The 17032-nt window shown below is 38.3% G+C and overlaps 1 long non-coding RNA gene across 1 annotated transcript; it reads left to right on the top strand.

Annotated features, from left to right (window-relative positions):
• Positions 1-2344: 2344 nt before the first annotated feature.
• On the top strand, positions 2345-4471 carry LOC137103002 (uncharacterized). The gene is made up of 2 exons (XR_010911328.1): positions 2345-2704; positions 3417-4471. It is a non-coding gene; the product is annotated as an uncharacterized lncRNA (long non-coding RNA).
• The last annotated feature ends 12561 nt before the right edge of the window (positions 4472-17032 follow it).

Consider the following 17032-nt stretch of genomic DNA (forward strand, 5'->3'; position numbering starts at 1 on the left):
ACTCACACACACACACACACACACACACACACACACAAACACACAAACCTAAAAATCATCTCGCTACCGGTCTAATTTGTGCACTCTCTGTGTAGCTTGACTCTGTCCTCTTCAGATAGGAAAGGGAAGGCCCTCTGATTTGATGTAACCCAACACCTGGCGCCCACCCCTCCCAAATCTCAACAGATACATTTCATAAGGAATGCAAAGACTGTGTTTTATCTAAGAGGACACAGTACAAACACTGTCTGTAAACTCTGTCTTAAAATAAAGAGATGAAAAGAGCACTGTGAGTTAAGTGATACCATGGCAGAATGTTTTAGGGCTTTCTCAAATGGCATCTGTTTGATCAGTGTGTGTGTGTGTGTGTGTGTGGTGTGTGTGTGTGTGTGTGACTATGACATTGTGTGTATATGTGCACAAAACACCTAAAATGTTTGCCCCTGAGCCACACTTGCCTCAGGAAAAGTACCAAAAAGTCCGGGTTTACATTATAGATGGAGGTATGTCCCGAGTCTGTGCGCAAACAAGAGCTTTCCAAATAAATATTTTCCATGGTTACGTGATGAGGATGTTCCTCCTTTGGTAAAGATGGATCAAGTTCAAAAACACAAAAATGTAAGTGATTTCAAAACTGTTGGGCGGTTACTTCTTTATTATTTTTACGACAATTTGGTCATATAGGGCTCCCCTTTTAAGTCACGTTCGTTTATTTCACATTTGTCCTAACTTTTGGTTTTGAAATGGCCAATTCCCCCCGGCCCCCAAAAATGAGGTTCTGCTTACTGCATCTTCAGTGTCTCCAGGTTGGTGTCACTGTGTCGTGACCCCCCCCCTGCAGAAAACAAAAAAAGACAGGTAGACAGACAGGCGGGACAGGAGTGTTGTTTCAGAGCCTCTCTCCTCCTTGTATATCCTGCTTTCCTCGTTGGAGGAATCTAGGGAGCAAGCTCGTGTAAACAGAAACACGATCTAGTGCACAGGGCTTGAGTTTCGCCCCCTCATAGACCCGTTGATGATACCCGATCCGGCCTGGCTTTGGGAACAGGGCTTATCTGATGCCTCACAAAAGGCCCCTCTCCCCCGCTCTCCATAACAACGCACATCTGGTGCCTCTGCAGGGAGTGCGTTCCCATTAGGTTCCTCTGGGGGTGAAGGCGAGGATATTCCCTCAAAAATCTTACACAAATGACAGAGGACGAGAGACAGTATTTATTGGCCTAAAGTTACGATCCTCAACATCTGGAGCGAATCAGAAATCGGCTACTTTGTGTATCATTACCTGCATTATTCCGGTGTGACACGTGATTACAGTGAACAAAGCCGGTCAATTTAAAACTTGATTGAAGTGTTCGTGTCTTCCTTCAGCACTGAAATGAATAACGCAGTGTGTGCTTTGTCTGTGTGTGTAGCCAACATTAGAGGGCGATGTCTACCCATTAGTTTGCATCTGTTGTGCCAGTGAATATAGTCTGGTGTTTTCCCCTCATCAGATTACATGCAAATATAGGCATCATGTTCCTTCTCCAGTGACTAAATGAACAATAACATGGTTTTAATCACAATTTCATGTCACATTTGACATTACCCTAAACTTTAAAAAACAGTTATCTGCTGTAGTATAACGTCCACAATTTTGTGCTGCATTTGTTCAGCAGTCGCCTTTTTTGAGCAGCCGCTGCAGCTTATGGATATATGTATGTAGGCTATGCATATTTTGCCCTATAAAGACTGTAGCTACAATTACAAAAAAGTTACTTTTTATTCATACTGATAGGTTTTAGGACGGGGTTGTTAAAATATCTACCGCAGCAGCAACGGGGACTATGTGTGATGCTTTTGCTGCCTTCTGCCTCACTTGTAAGTCACTTTGGATAAAAGCGTTTGCTAAATGACTAAATGTAAATGTGATGTGGTTTTAGTGCAAGTGGTCATAAATGTCCAATTAGCAAATTGGGAAGAACACTAGGGGTCGCTGTATCCATATTTATTTGGCCTCACCTGCAGAGACGGTTCAACAGGTTGTATCAACTTTGGTTGATATTGCCAGTTTTCCCTTTGGTTGAACGTTTCAATTTTTGTTTACGTTATGGCCAATAAAGTCAAAATAAATTATGTGTATCGGTAGCTGCGAACATTTCATTTTTTAAATAGTCAATTATTGCTCAAACCAAGCGGAATCATTATCACCATGGCAACAGAGGGTGCACGTCGATAGTGACATGCCGTGAGGCAGCGCACTCCAAAAATATGGCAGGGTAGTGCAAAACTCAGGGCTTGGATGGAGCATGCGCCCCCCCCCCACAATGTTTTAATACTCCACTGCAGTATAGTCTGCAATTAACATAAACTGAGTCGTTGTTTTCACAACGAAATTTCCGCAAAACCACCCACCATTTCACTGCGACACTGCATTTCTGTATAACTTTAACATTTCAGTCAAGTTTAGTGCTCAGTAGTGACACTACGTCACAGACCTGCAGCTGGTATAAAAAGCTCCGACTTTTGCACTGTCCACATTAGAGGGAAGCAGCCTTTGTGGGCACACTCCTCCATCCGGCCTATTTACTGCAACACATTTTAAGGAGAAGAAAAGAAACACACACACACAGACAAAAAAAATAAAAAAATAAAAGTAAAAATGTCCAAAATGACGATTGTTCATCTTGGAGTGATCGTATTCGTTCTTTGTTTATCAACACAGGTAAGACGCCATTTATTGTATTTTGAAACATTTTGTGGCTGAAAAAGTAATTTTGTTTATTTGATAATGGTGCATAGTTCTTGATGTGGACGGGGAGTTTATTTTTTAAGCTGGAAAGGAACTGGGCGGTGATGGGTTATTTGACTTTAATGATGTTTCTAGACAGCGTTTCAGATGATCTACATCGCATGATGCCAGACGAACTTCTCTTGGGAAATTACCGATTCCTAAATTGCTGTCTCTCTAATTAAACGACATTCCCAGACACGACATATATATATATATATATATATATATATATATATATATATATATATATATATATATATATATATATATATATATAAAATTTATTTATTTATTTTTCGCGTCGTCTACCTGTGCAAAGGCACGGAGGGAATCTAAAGTTACTTTAAGGTGCCTGTGCCAAACGAAACCTGACACGCTATTTGCTGACTAACCCATTTTTCCCCCTGGACACATGACTAGTCAGAAATAATATTGTGCTAATTTAAATTAGATTTAAAACTTGGCAAACGATGAAATTTTAATTCATTCCCAATATTTAGGGTTTGGCTCACAATCTCAGCAAGCTCCATTAAGTTTAAATATTTTCTTTGAGTCAGTCATATGACTGTGCTATAGAACAATTTGACATGTTTCGAGCTCACGTCACCTTTCCATCCTCTTCCTTTCGCTTGTCCACTAACAGGTGGTCTCCCAGAACAGCAGCACAACCCCCTTGGCGGGAAACTCCACCTCCAACCCCAACAACACCACCACCATGGCCACAGGCACCTACAGCAGTTCAGCCAACTCCACCTCTGTAACCGGAGCAGGCATCCAGCTGCACGCAGGCGCCTTATCTTTCCTTGTCCCCATTGTAATGGCAGCCTCTCTCTTGCAGTTCTACTGTTGAAGCCTGGACCCCACAGCCCTTCTTCTTCTCTGCTTCAGCACTCCCCTTACCCCATCATCCCACGCAGTCCACCCTCACCCGCCTCTCACAGAGACCGCAAGACTAACAAGGACGGACTCATTCTTCGTTCTCTTAAATAAGAATAAAATACAAAATTCAAGACATTTATTTTAATAAAAGGGGTTTCGGCTGGAGATGATCACCACGCCCCCCTCCCCACATCAGTCCTTTGCATGGAATCAAAAGGAATGGTGGTGCACCCAGCTCCCCTTTTGACTTGCGTATCCATAGTCACGGCATCACAAATGTCTCCGGATTGTCATCTCACATGTTTTGATTGAAATGCGGACCACTTGAGTGTACAGAGGTTCGTCTAGTGGCTTCACTTTCACCTGGCAATCAAAATCCGAATGGTTTCTGTCTGAAAAAATGAAGTCTGGCTCAAACACAGTAAGAGTTTTAAAAACCAAAGTCTGAGCCAGAGCCCATTTTCAGTTGGGTTTTTTTTTTTCTTAATTTGGCTCTTCAGTCTTTTTCTTAGAGGTGTCACAGAGATGTATGTAGCAAATAAATTGCCACAGGACATGTGTCAGTTTGGCCTTGTGATTTTTAAGAGTTGTAGTCTTTTACAATGAGGGTTTGATTGACACTTTCTCCCCCTTCATCCATGGGTTAGACCCAGGATATGACTGTATGTATAACTTTATGGCAAAGGTTGATGTTAGATTTATATTTCCCCCTTACAGTTTATATTTTGTATAAATGGAAATGTTGTACTGTTTATTAGTTTGAGTATAAGATAATGGAAGAAATGATAATGTACAATAAATTATAAAAAAAGACAACTATGTTTGTTTCTTTGATTCTCATTTTTACCTGTTGCTAAAATGTCTTTTAACCTTTTGCTTCTTTTATAGTCTTTTATAATCTTGTAGCACTCTTTTCCTTTTCATGGATATTTAGAGATGGAATCATCCTGATTTTGTTGAATTTAAAGGCTGTGGTGATGATTTATTATCATTACTGAGCCGCCAGGAAGACTACAGGCAGCTGCTAAGCTACAGGATACAGAGATAGACTCAGCATTTTCTGATGTCCTCAGTGATCTCTTCTGAATCAGTGCCAGAGCAACACAGACTAGATATGAAACAGCACCAACCTCTGAGGTATTTTAGTGATGTACAGAGTCTAAACAAGCTTTCGTCCAGCATTTAGATCATTATTCTTATTTTGGCTCGAAGGGGGGAGAGAACCCATGTGAAAGCTGGTAGCATGCACAAATTTATAAATTCAATCAGGAGTTGGAATCACTTTGTTGTTAATCAAATATGAGTTTGAAGAAGCGAGAGGGAACAAAATTTCATATTTAATTATAATTTAATTATTTCAACAAGTTTGAATTTTGGTTGGTACACAGCTTTCTCCATAGTCTCAAGGAAGACACACTAGCATTCTAGTTGCACTTTGTCGTTTTTATTGTAATTGATGTAATGAAAAAGCCAGGCTCTATTTTATTTTACATGCAAGGGGAATATTGTTCGAGTTGCTGGGTTGAGAGGGATGCAAGTAAAAATGGACAAAAAGCTATTCACAAAGCTAAAAACATCAAACCCCTCTGTGTGTGAGTGAGCTGTGTGTTGGCAGAGTGAGCAGTGTGCAGCGCGGAAATGCCTCAGCACCAGTAAAGCCAGCCTCATGACTCATTAGTCCAGACTATTGTCTCTCAATCCTCTCTGTACTGTTAACCCCCTCCCCCACCACCACCACCAGCACCACAACTCCAGCTCCCCCCCTTTTGAACATGATCTATCCATCAGGAAATAAATGTTAGATCTATCAGTGTTGCAAGAACAACACAATATCTAAAATATATGTATAAATATATAAAAGAAATTATTTAATAACATTATCCCTATAACTAATCCACTTCCATTTTTAAATTGCAAAGAAAGATTTAAAGATGTTTTCTTTTTCTTTTTCACTTGTTGATTGAAAATATTCCATGTGGATTTTATTTTCTCAGGTGATTCTTTACATTTCTTAAGGGGAAATGTTTTATTTGCAGAATGTAAAACGCATTTATTTATGTGTTGATTTATTATAATGCGTTTTTAAGGATGTAAAGGCTTGACACAGTTTTTATAAGAACTTATTTTTCTTTAGTGAAAACTTTTCGGACAAGGAGTAAACTATGACTACCACATCAGATTTTTTCATATTTTATAAAACCAGTCAATGCCAGTGGTTCCTCAGTTATGGTTTTAGGCAGGTTTGGAATACCAAATTTCCGTCGCAAATATGTGCGTTGCTTTTTTGGCAAATGATGCCTGTTTTCTTTGCGTGCACCTTTTCAAATGGTCAAATTCGAAAGTAGAACAGAGTGATAAATTCATTAAATAAAAATGCATGAGTCAGAAAAAAACAGCTAGCACAGCGTGTGTGTTCACAGATTCTCTGGTGGACAGTGGACAGCATGTCACGAACACTTGTGCAGTCTTCCAGTTCAATTATCCTTTAGGGAAACTCTATTGAAGGCTTGAAGTCATATTACTGTATGTAATGTTGTTGCACGGTATTGTATTACACGGGTGTCCATGGCTCCCTTTAAATACAGTGAGAGGGCATCAAAACAAAGCCATGACCCATCATTCCATCAATCACAACATAACACATTAAAACAGCAACCTCTCAGCAACAAAAACAGAAAAGAAAGACAGTATTATTAAGAATGGTATACCATTACCCTGTACATGTATTCTGTACTTCCTTATACACTTAGGACAATAAACATTCAATTGATTCAGTGTTCAAGGTAATGCAATTCTCTGAAACATGTTTAGAGTGAAGTAGAAGCTTATATAGTTTCCTGGAATCATAAGATATCATATATATCTGGTTACATATCATATAACCAGATATTTAAATTAGAAAACCAGAAACATGGTTATGGTTCCCTGTGCAGACACACTGAACATGGACATAGAAACAGCTTGGTTAATGTCATGGTTTAGTCCTTCATCAAAATTCTCAATACATGCGTACATTCTGTGAACACTCCACAACAGGGTAGGACACGTAGACTTACGGTTAAGGTTACAATAAGCACTTTAAAAAGTTCAGACAGAGTGGGATTTAGCATTAAATCTAGATCAGCCTTCCTTTCCTTAACTTTTGCCAAGAGTCTAAACAAGAAGGTCTGTAATTATCAGCAACACCCTGGTCCCCTGTCAGCCAGTATTTTGTTGCCCAATTATTCGACAACAAACATTATAAGCAGTAAAACAGATTTTCATAATTTTTTGTGTATCAAATATTGGTTCATGAGCAAATTAGTAGCATAATGTTCCATATTACTTTATTGTTTCTTATTTGTTCTCATCTTTTTTTTCGATTTATTGATCCAGATGATAAAAGTTTCAGTTTCATCTCAGCAGAGTGGGATTTGGCTGAGTCATTAATACACAGAATGTAGGCAACCATCTTTAGCCTTCCCTCACTCACGCCCCTTTCCTTCCTTTAATTGATTCTAAGAGCTAAAACGAGAAGTAAAACGCCTCACACAACACAGAAACAGTTTGAAAGTGGTTGGGTTATGAGTTTTGACCGCAGCATGCTAAAACATTCGCACGGAGCCCTTTCCATTAGTCAAAGAGTAGGTGTATTTCTGTTATTGATGAAATTCTGTGGTGCTTGCCTTTGTTCACTCTACTGTAGTCTCTTCTGACTTAATAAAGCAGAAATGCAGTTTCCAGTAACACCAGAGGCATCACTTTCCCTGTGCCAGATTTATTTTCCAGGAAGGACCCAATAAACAAACAGCAATCCGATAAGATGTGGTGGTGAATTTGTTCTTATATTACATGCACTTGTGCAGAAAAGTCATATATATAAAGTCACACAATGGAACAAATCATCTAATAAATAATTAAAACAATTTATATTTGTGATGCCACATTCTGTGGGGAATCTCTCCCTGTGTCTCCTCTACTCCATCTTGATTGACATTTCACCTCCACATCCATCTCTATAACCCTGACTGATATACAGTCCCCTCTCATCTGGTGCGAGGTGTGTCACCCAACAGATCTTTAATCATTGATTGGACTAATAAATTATTCAGGCAGTCGCCAGTGTTGTACGTTTCTTTGTCACATACAATCAAGGTGCAGCGATTACATCATCATACATAACACATAACGTTGACAAATGCGAGAACAATGTTCACAAGCACACGTTTTCCATTGCTCTTTGTGTTGTACAAGCAGATTTTTGTGTCTGTTTGCATGGCAGTGATGTAACTGATATTAGAGTAGTCACGTTTCTGTCATTATGTCCTAGGCCTGTCCAACTACAAGTGTCAAGTTTCAGAACTCTGGTAAGACACAACTCACAACGTGGTTGTTCATAGGACCAATAAAGCAGCTTGTTAGAGAGTCATTCTGTAAAAACAAACAGTTTTATTCAAATTGTAAAATTAACATTTAAGTTCAGCTTTATTCCAGGGTTTAGTCTCCTCTGTTTGTTTTGAGCTCATGAATAATCCAGTTCACACCTCACACAAATGACTTGTAGCTTGGTGTCACACCTGTCCAGCTCTGAGCCTGTTGCCTGGTGCCCAACACGCTGTGAAAAACAGGCTGATTTATAGACAGGAAAATGGCTTCAGTCACTGGCTTCTTAAATTGTGAAATCAGCATCAGAAAACTAACAGCAGCTGCTCAAACACTGTACATTCTGTACAGTAATTTGCTTTCCAGAGAAAAATAAATAGCCTTTAATGTGCTTGGCAGAGAGGGAAAAGCTAAACAGGTATAGTAGAAGCTGCAGTAAGCATCAAAACATGCTATTCTTCGGAACATATTAAGTCACTGACTCCTGCAATGTACTGGAGACTGGAACGGAATTCTACAAAAGTACCACTATTTAAAGGCATTTAAATGTTGAAACTAATGACATTATTGAAGGGCAGATGAAGATGCACATGAATGGCATAAAACTAATATTATGGATGTCCAGATGACATCATCCAGAGGACTAATTCAGTTCAGATTATGCAGTCTCATTGCTCACACTGCAGAGGCTGTATGTTGTGTCAACCTGCTGCTCAGAGCATCTGGAGGAGGTTCTTCTAAACTAGAATCATATAAGCAAGCCGAGAAGTCAACCTTTATGTGGTTCAGTAATTGGAATAGCCATGTATAGGATGAGAGTTTGGGTTGCCAGGTTGTGGAAAGTCCCTCTGTCACTTCAGTTCAGTTAATATGTTATATTTGATCTAAGTTATGTGTGGGTTTCACACTTTCAGTCCATCAGCTCTGCATGCTGCTTTAACCCTGAACTGATGGCTGATTCTCGAATTCTTTCAGGGCTTGTAAGTGCCACCAGTCTCACTGAATCTATCCACACAGTTAACACATTATAGCCCCTTTTCTCCTGCCAGTACCAGAGAACTGAAAACTGTCCAAAAACTGTATCTTTCTAAGCCCATGGGCATCAAGGCTGTGTCCCTGTCTCTTTCTCTCCTCCTCCTCATCCTAGATAGATAGATCTGCAACATTCATAAGGAGTTTAGGGTTGCGTTGTGTCTCAAATCGCAAATTATCTGTTCCTGTCAGACTTGAACCTTCACTACCAGAACTAGTTGTTGTTGTGTTAGTCTTTGCAGACAGTTATCGCACAACTACTGGATTTGTCTATCTATCTATCTATCTATCTATCTATCTATCTATCTATCTATCTATCTATCTATCTATCTATCTATCTATCTATCTATCTATCTATCTATCTATCTATCTATCTATCTATCTATCTATCTATCTATCTATCTATCTATCTATCTATCTATCTATCTATCTATCTATCTATCTATCTATCTATCTATCTATCTATCTATCTATCTATCTATCTATCTATCTATCTATCTATCTATCTATCTATCTATCTATCTATCTATCATCTACAGGTACAACAGTTACGGTCAGATAATTCAACTGATTAATATATGGATTGAAAAAACAGAAAAAAGTCCATTAACTAATTACACAATTAACTGAAATACCAAAGACAACATTAAAAAATATGCAATACAACACCAACCACAGCACTTATGGTCCAACATCGATTAATGGACTAAACAAGAATTTAATAGGTAAAGAGAGAGTAATGGAAGTTCTCTCATCACTGTAAAATACCCTGCTCATACTGAAGCATAAATGAGTCCCTTGATTTTATAGCATATAAAGTAGCACCATTAGGCTGCTAGTCAGACCTATAGGGTTTATGCAGGCAGTCTGCTGTTTCCCACTTCACTACGTATGATAAAGATTTCTAAGGCTCCTCACTCCTATCAGAAAGCTTATTTCACCAAGGTCTCCAATTTTATTGTTATTGATCGAGCTGCCAAAAATGAGTCCCGGACAGAAAGTGAAACTGCTTCAATGGAAAGTGTAATGATACAAGGTCATCAGACTGTAAATTGAATAATGCATTTTTCAATTAAATAAAACTTGCAGGTAACAACATTTTAGAGTTCATGCTTTTTCTTAAAGTTATTTGAGTACAGCTTTTATTAATGAGAAATCTCTTGGCTCACTGTATTATTATTATTATTTTGGTTAATGAGGCTTCCCTTGGTTGCAACAGACAGCTATAGTGGACCAATTAGCACAGATACAATCAGACATCTGTTTGATTTCAATCATTTTCATTAATCACATGCAGATAATCAATAAGGACCATAAACGAGTCAGCATTCATGTACCTGGGCAGTCGCTACAGAAACTAAACAGTGTAAAGCTGTTTGACATCAGTTCGGAAAACCTTCATGTTAGGGAACTTCATGTGCAGTCATGTGATTATCCGATAATGATTCCTCTTCTGCCATGCAAAGTTTGATCCATCTGTGAGCCATGTGTGCCCTGTTTAACTCAACAGCAGTGGGAGCCTACAGAGCTAACCTGATTTCATAAGCAAACCAGGTTGCATCCCAGTTTTACAGAGCCAGTGTCCCTGCTGTCAGTGGCTACCAAACTCAGAGTGTCCTTGGAGAGCAGCTCTGATATAACTAACTGCATATGTAGGACAAACTGTCTTCCCCTTCATGTCTAACCTTTTGGAAGGACACTTGATGCCACCTGTTTGCTGGGTATAACTTCCACCCCCTGTGCGTCAAAACAAAGCTATATGAGAAGCCTCAGCACCAATTCACACAAACTAATCCCAAACACAATGACTGTTGAATGCATTGTTGTTTGAAGGGGTGGAGTTGAAAAAAAAAAAGACCAACACAGAATATTTGACTGTTAAATTAACTAAACTCTTAACCTGAACAATTATTACAATTATTATTACAATGATGAAGTTCAACAGATTTGTATACTGATTAATTTCTTTATTTGTATAAAATGTATGAACACATACCCTTGACAGGATGCTAGTTAACATTAACGATCTTCACCCAAAATTAGCAGATTCTCTTTGACATTGCTCGGTTTCAGGAGATAACTCTTCATTAAACATTAAGAACTGCTCTGAATACAAAAACTCATATTTATGTAATGGTAATTTAAAAAAAAATTAGTTGGGTCCACAAAATTCATGTATTAGGGTTCAGAGTTTAGTATAAGTTGAGGAACACTTGGTGGATAAAATAGAAAACCCTTATGTGTGTTATTTACTAAACTCTATTACAGATTAAAGAGTTTTATTAAAGTAGTCTGTGAAAAGAACTGTATTAAATACAATATTTTCATCACAGTCAACAACAACATTGCAGATACATTGTCAAAAATGACAAAATCCTGTAGGTTTGATGTCCCAGTCACCACTCTCCTACTGAGCACGAGGGAGAGAGAGAGAGTGTGAATCTCAGTACCATCTGGTCTGCAAGGCAGCAGAGAATCAATACTTTTCCTCCGGGCTTCACTCGCCTGTCAGAAACATCTGACAAATTGAAAGCTTCACACAGAAATTTCACACACTTAAAATCGGATTTCCTGCCAAGACTGCCTTTGGGATTCTCATTAAAAGAAACGGAATATCAGACATTTTATTGTATAGTATTTGTCAAAATTAACAAAATGCTATTGGAGTTTCATCTGTAGAATAAACAGCATGGCCACTATAGGTTTACTGAAAGCTGTAAGAGTGGATTATTTATTTCTGTGAAATTTAGGATTATTAAATATACATTGTATCTACAATATCAGTATACAAATTAGCCACTGGGCACAAATCCTATGTGGTCTGAGTCTTGGAGACAGTAATAGCTATCATCTTTTCTTTAAGTTCATTGATCTTTTGCTTTTTTTTGTCTCAGTCCTGCACCATTGTGTGAGGTGTGCCATTGGTCATATCACATTTACAGGAAGCAAAAAAAAAAAAAAAACGATGCACAAACACCATCTCCAATGCAGAGGTCAGCTGGAAAATCAGCCAAAGAACTGCTGACGCTGTTGTTGTTGAATGAAGTAATAAAAAGATTTGCTTTCATCTTGCTGGTTTAAATAAATATGTGGGCACTTTCTTTCTTCATTTTTGAGGAAATTAATACATTTCTCATGTCTGTTTAGTAAATATCAAGTTGGAGATAGAAGCTAGAAACAGGAGGGAACTATTAGCTTGGCTCTATCCAAAAATTTACCTACCAACTCTACTAGTTTCTTGGTAAACCACCAGGTTAAAGGCAACCGGAAGAAACTAAAAAGAGTTCACTGTTTAACCCAGCCAAGGAAATGACATTGGATAACATTGTAAGTAAGTTATAGACCTGCTGGACCTTTGTTGCCAAGGTGGCTGTTTCCCTTTGTTTGCAGTGCTAACACTAACTAAGCTGCTGTGAGTGTACAAAAGAGAACACGCATATTTTTAGTATGTGTTGCTCTCAGAGGTTATGAATAACTTAATAACTAAATAAGTATATTTACTGAAGTACTGTACTTGAGTAAAATTTTGTGGTATCTGTACTTTACTGGAATGTTTCCATCATACTTTTACTTTTACTCCACTACATTTCAGAGGAAACTTTTACTCTAATACAATTATATTAAAGCTTAAGTGAATTTTTCAGGTGCAGATTGTTAAAACAAAATCTAACTAACTAACAAACCATTATGTAATGTTATGGATACAGCAGTTGTTTTGTCCAGAGGCTAAAGCCAACTTCATATTCTCACCTCGCGTTTGGTTAGTTGTCAATGTGTAGTCTGATGCCATAACCCTCCACTGTTGTCCAAAAACTATTAAAAACACATCAGCTAGACACACCGCTACACTGTGTGACATGTTTCTTCATTTTGAACTTTAACACCCTTGTAAATATTGTTCACATTCTTTGAGTCTTGGTAATTCTACCTTAAATACATGTGTAGCAAAGCGGCAGCAATACGAGTAAGTGTCTATTCAGAGCATATGGTTTTATGTACAAAGATCACAGGTTTTGGAATGAAGACACATGTCATCCAGGGGGAGCAAGGTGTCTGGCTCCTGTGATTAGGACACATTTTTGGCCTAGTACATCAAGGCTGCAGGCTGACCAACCAAATGTGAGAAGAGTAGATCCAGTTGACTATAGAATTTGTATGGTGCTTGTGGACGACATGATAATCTAGAAAATGACAGACATTATCCTTTAAAATCTGCTAGAACTTTGTTGTTAGGAAACTTTGGGCCTTTTTTTTCAAATATTGCCATAACTTTTTTCTCATAATGTTCATCTTTGAGAATTTGTTGAATACATCTGAATAAGACTCTGACAGTTCAACAGCATCACATTCAATAATGTTTATAATACATTGTTTTGTTAATGGAGTACTCATAATTCTGTACTTCAATCAAAGAAGTAAACAGAGCATTTGATAGTGGTTCATTTAACAGTAATGATGTATTTTTTAAGCAAATACTTGCAAGTATTGACTTTGTGCTGCTTGTGGTTATTCTTTTTCTAATTTCAGTTTGGCACCAACACAAGCCATGCTGAATAAGATTGTGATGTGTGGTGTAGAATTTAATGCTGTGTCATTGTGTCATGTGTCTCTTCTTGATGTATTTATTCTTTGCAAATATCCACTGCATATGTTTTTAGCAGATGTTTATCTAATTTACATACCTATATTAAATTACACATTAACATCAGATAAAGTTATTCCGTGTTGTTCTTCTTGCTGAATGCAAATACTGGCACAAAGAATTTTTTTTTTGCCAATGAGGCTGCTTTGTTCCTTATAGTCAGCTTAAAATGGATGTGTGCCTCATAAAACACACACTGTTAAATAAATATGACGTGGGAAATTTATGCGTTTGTGTGGACAGAGTCTAACCTGTTCAGTATGTAAAACCTGGTGATGACATGTAGTGATGGGCATGTAAATGTTTTTTAGTTGCAAAAGCATACAAAATAACACACCATAATTCAGTGCCTCATTATATCATACACCCAACTACTGTGCTTGAAATTGTGCTTTTTAAATGGACTGAGGAGCTGTTTTACCTTGATGATATCTCATTAGCAGCCTGTCAGCTTGACTCGCATCCCCTCCCCACCTTCTCCCATCCCTCTTTTCTTCCTACACTCCACCAGCAGGCGCTGACATTCGTATAATGAATGTGGTTCATTTTCCGACAGCTGCCCAATTAGGTGTAAGACAGTGTGGACTGGAGTTTAGTTGTATTTGTACGAGTGCAATGTTCTTTGGCAAAAGAGTTGTGTGAATTACAGCTCATGTCTGCAGGTGTGAGGTGAAGAAGAAGAATTCATCTGTGAACTACACTGAATAAATACCACATGTTTGTTCTCCATAATGCAGTGTATAAAGGTGCATAAAACATGGGGCAAACAAGAACAGGTTTAGACTCACTAGACTAGTTAACAACGTATTTACCATTAAAGTGATAATCTATCTACCATTTGTAAATAAATCTCTTGTTTGCATTTATGAATGAACACAGAAATGTTTGTTTGTATCTTGAATGGCCGAAACAGGGACAGGGGTGTGTAGATGGCAGGGATGCCAGTGTGAAGGACTCTGCCAAGTAGCCCTGACTGGCATTTACTGGAGACGCTGCATTGCAGTGCATGCATTATTGTTTGGAACAACATAATAAATTACACAGATTATAGAATCCCAATTCCAAAAAGTTCGGAAACCTAAATAAAATGCAAAGAATGCAATGATTTGCAAATCTCATCAACCCATATTTTAATCACAATAAAACATAAACAACATGTCAGAGAGAAATTTAGCCATTTTGTGGAAATAATGAGCTCATTTTGAATTTGATGGGTGCAACACATCTCAACAATGTTGGAACAGGGTGATATTTACCATTTTGTAGCATCCCCTCTTCTTTTAATAATGTCAGTAAACATCTGGGAAGTAAGGAGGCCAGTTGCTGGAGTGTTAGGAGGGGAATGTTGTCCCATTCTTGTCTGATGGAGGATTCTAGCTGCTCAACAGTCCTGGGCCTTTGTTGCTGGAATTTTTGTTTTATGATGCACCAAATGTTTTCTATTGGTGAAAGGTCTGGACTGCAGGGAGGCCAGTTCAGCACCCAGACTCTTGTCCTGTAAAGCCACGCTGTTGTAATGGATGTTGGGAAATATGCAAAGCCTTCTCTGAAAGAGATGTTGTCTGGATGGGAGCATATATTGCTCTAAAACCTCTCTGTACTTTTCAGCATTGATGGAGCCTTTCTTGATGTGTAAGCTGCCCACGCCATAGGCACTAAAGCACCCCCATACCATCAGAGATGCAGCCTTTTGAACTATCTGCTGATAACATGCTGGATGGTCTCTCTCCTCTTTAGTCCACAGTAAACCATGGCTTCCAATAAGAATTTTAAATGTTGATTCATCCGACAATTTTAAATGAGATTTGGCACAGAGAAAACGGCAGTATTTCTGGATCGTGTTCACATATGGCTTCTTCTTTGCATGACACTGCTTTAACTTACATTTGTGGATTGCACAGCGAACTGTGTTCACAGACAGTGAAATTTCTGGAAGTTATCCTGAGCCCAGGGAGCAATGTCCAGTAGAGAATCACCCCTGTTTGTAATGCAGTGCTGCTTGAGGGCTCGATGATCACGTGCATCTAGGTTTGACCTTCGGCTTTGTCCCCTGTCACAGAGATTCCTCCTGATTCCCTGAATCTTTTGATGATGTTATATACTGTGATCATCAAAGTTTTTGCAATTTTATGTTTTGGAACATTTTCTGAAATTGTTCCACTATTTTTAGACACAGCTTGTTACAGATTGTTGAACCTCTGCCAATCTTTACATCTAAGAGCCTCTGTATCTCTGAAATGCTTGTTTTACAGCCAGTCATGTTACTGACCTGTTGCCAATTAACCTAATTTGTTGTCAAATGCTCCTCCATTTGTTTTTGATTTGCAGCAATTAATATTCCATCATATTTTTTTACCCCACTTCCTACTTATTAGAGAAGTGTTGCTGACAAAATGAGCTAATATTTATGAAATGGTAAAATGTCTCAGTTTCAAAATCTGATTTTTTTTATTTTCTATTGTGAATAAAATATAGGTTGATGAGATTTGGTAATTATTGCCATTCTGTTTTAATTTAGGCTTCCCAACTTCTTTGGAATTGGGGTTCTAGGTGAGATTAGGGTTATTGTTTTTGTTAGACTTTATTAATTATGTGAATATAGATAAATGTACTGAAATAGGTGTGTCTCTGCACTTCTCATCAGGACAACTTTCGACTTGATCTACAATAGGAATGAGGACAGCTGAGTGTCCCTTGTATTCTGAAACAGTTTTTATGGATTTAAATTTAAAAATAAAATTTAGGTAAAGAATATGGCAAGGGTTGAAGGCTGTCAATGTTATCGGTTGCTCCACACAAGTAGTAGTATTACATGCATACTACCCTGTTCTTAAACGTTTGTCTATGCGCCTACACTGTATGTGTAAATAGAAATAGAGCTGCACTTAGTTTAAATAAACTTGTGATGATAGTGGACAAAGCTGAATGCTAAATTATCTACCGGGTGCTGCACTGGAGAAAGAAGAAAAATCTATTCAATGGAAATTACAGCACTCACAAGGCATGTGTGTGTGTGTGTGTGTGAGTGAGTGTGCATTTGTATGTGTGTGTGTGTGTGTGAGAGAGAGAGAGAGAGTGTGTGTGTGTGTGTGTGTGTGTGTGTGTGTGTGTGTGTTTGTGTGTCTGTGGTAGAGTACAGTGTACCAGAGTTTTAAACTGACAGCAGGAATTCTGACGTCAGCATTTACAGTATAGTTCGTGCTAATCTCTGGGATAAGCAGAGACTGAATCGTTCATTATATTTCCACTGCTGCACTGGCAGAGTGATGGAAGTGTTGTAGATAAGATGCTATGTGTGAGGAGAACAGGAAAGCCCATTTTTGTTTTCAGCCCCAAGGCTGACA

The sequence above is a fragment of the Channa argus genome, chromosome 17 (genome assembly GCF_033026475.1).
Source record: "Channa argus isolate prfri chromosome 17, Channa argus male v1.0, whole genome shotgun sequence".
NCBI lineage: Eukaryota > Metazoa > Chordata > Actinopteri > Anabantiformes > Channidae > Channa > Channa argus.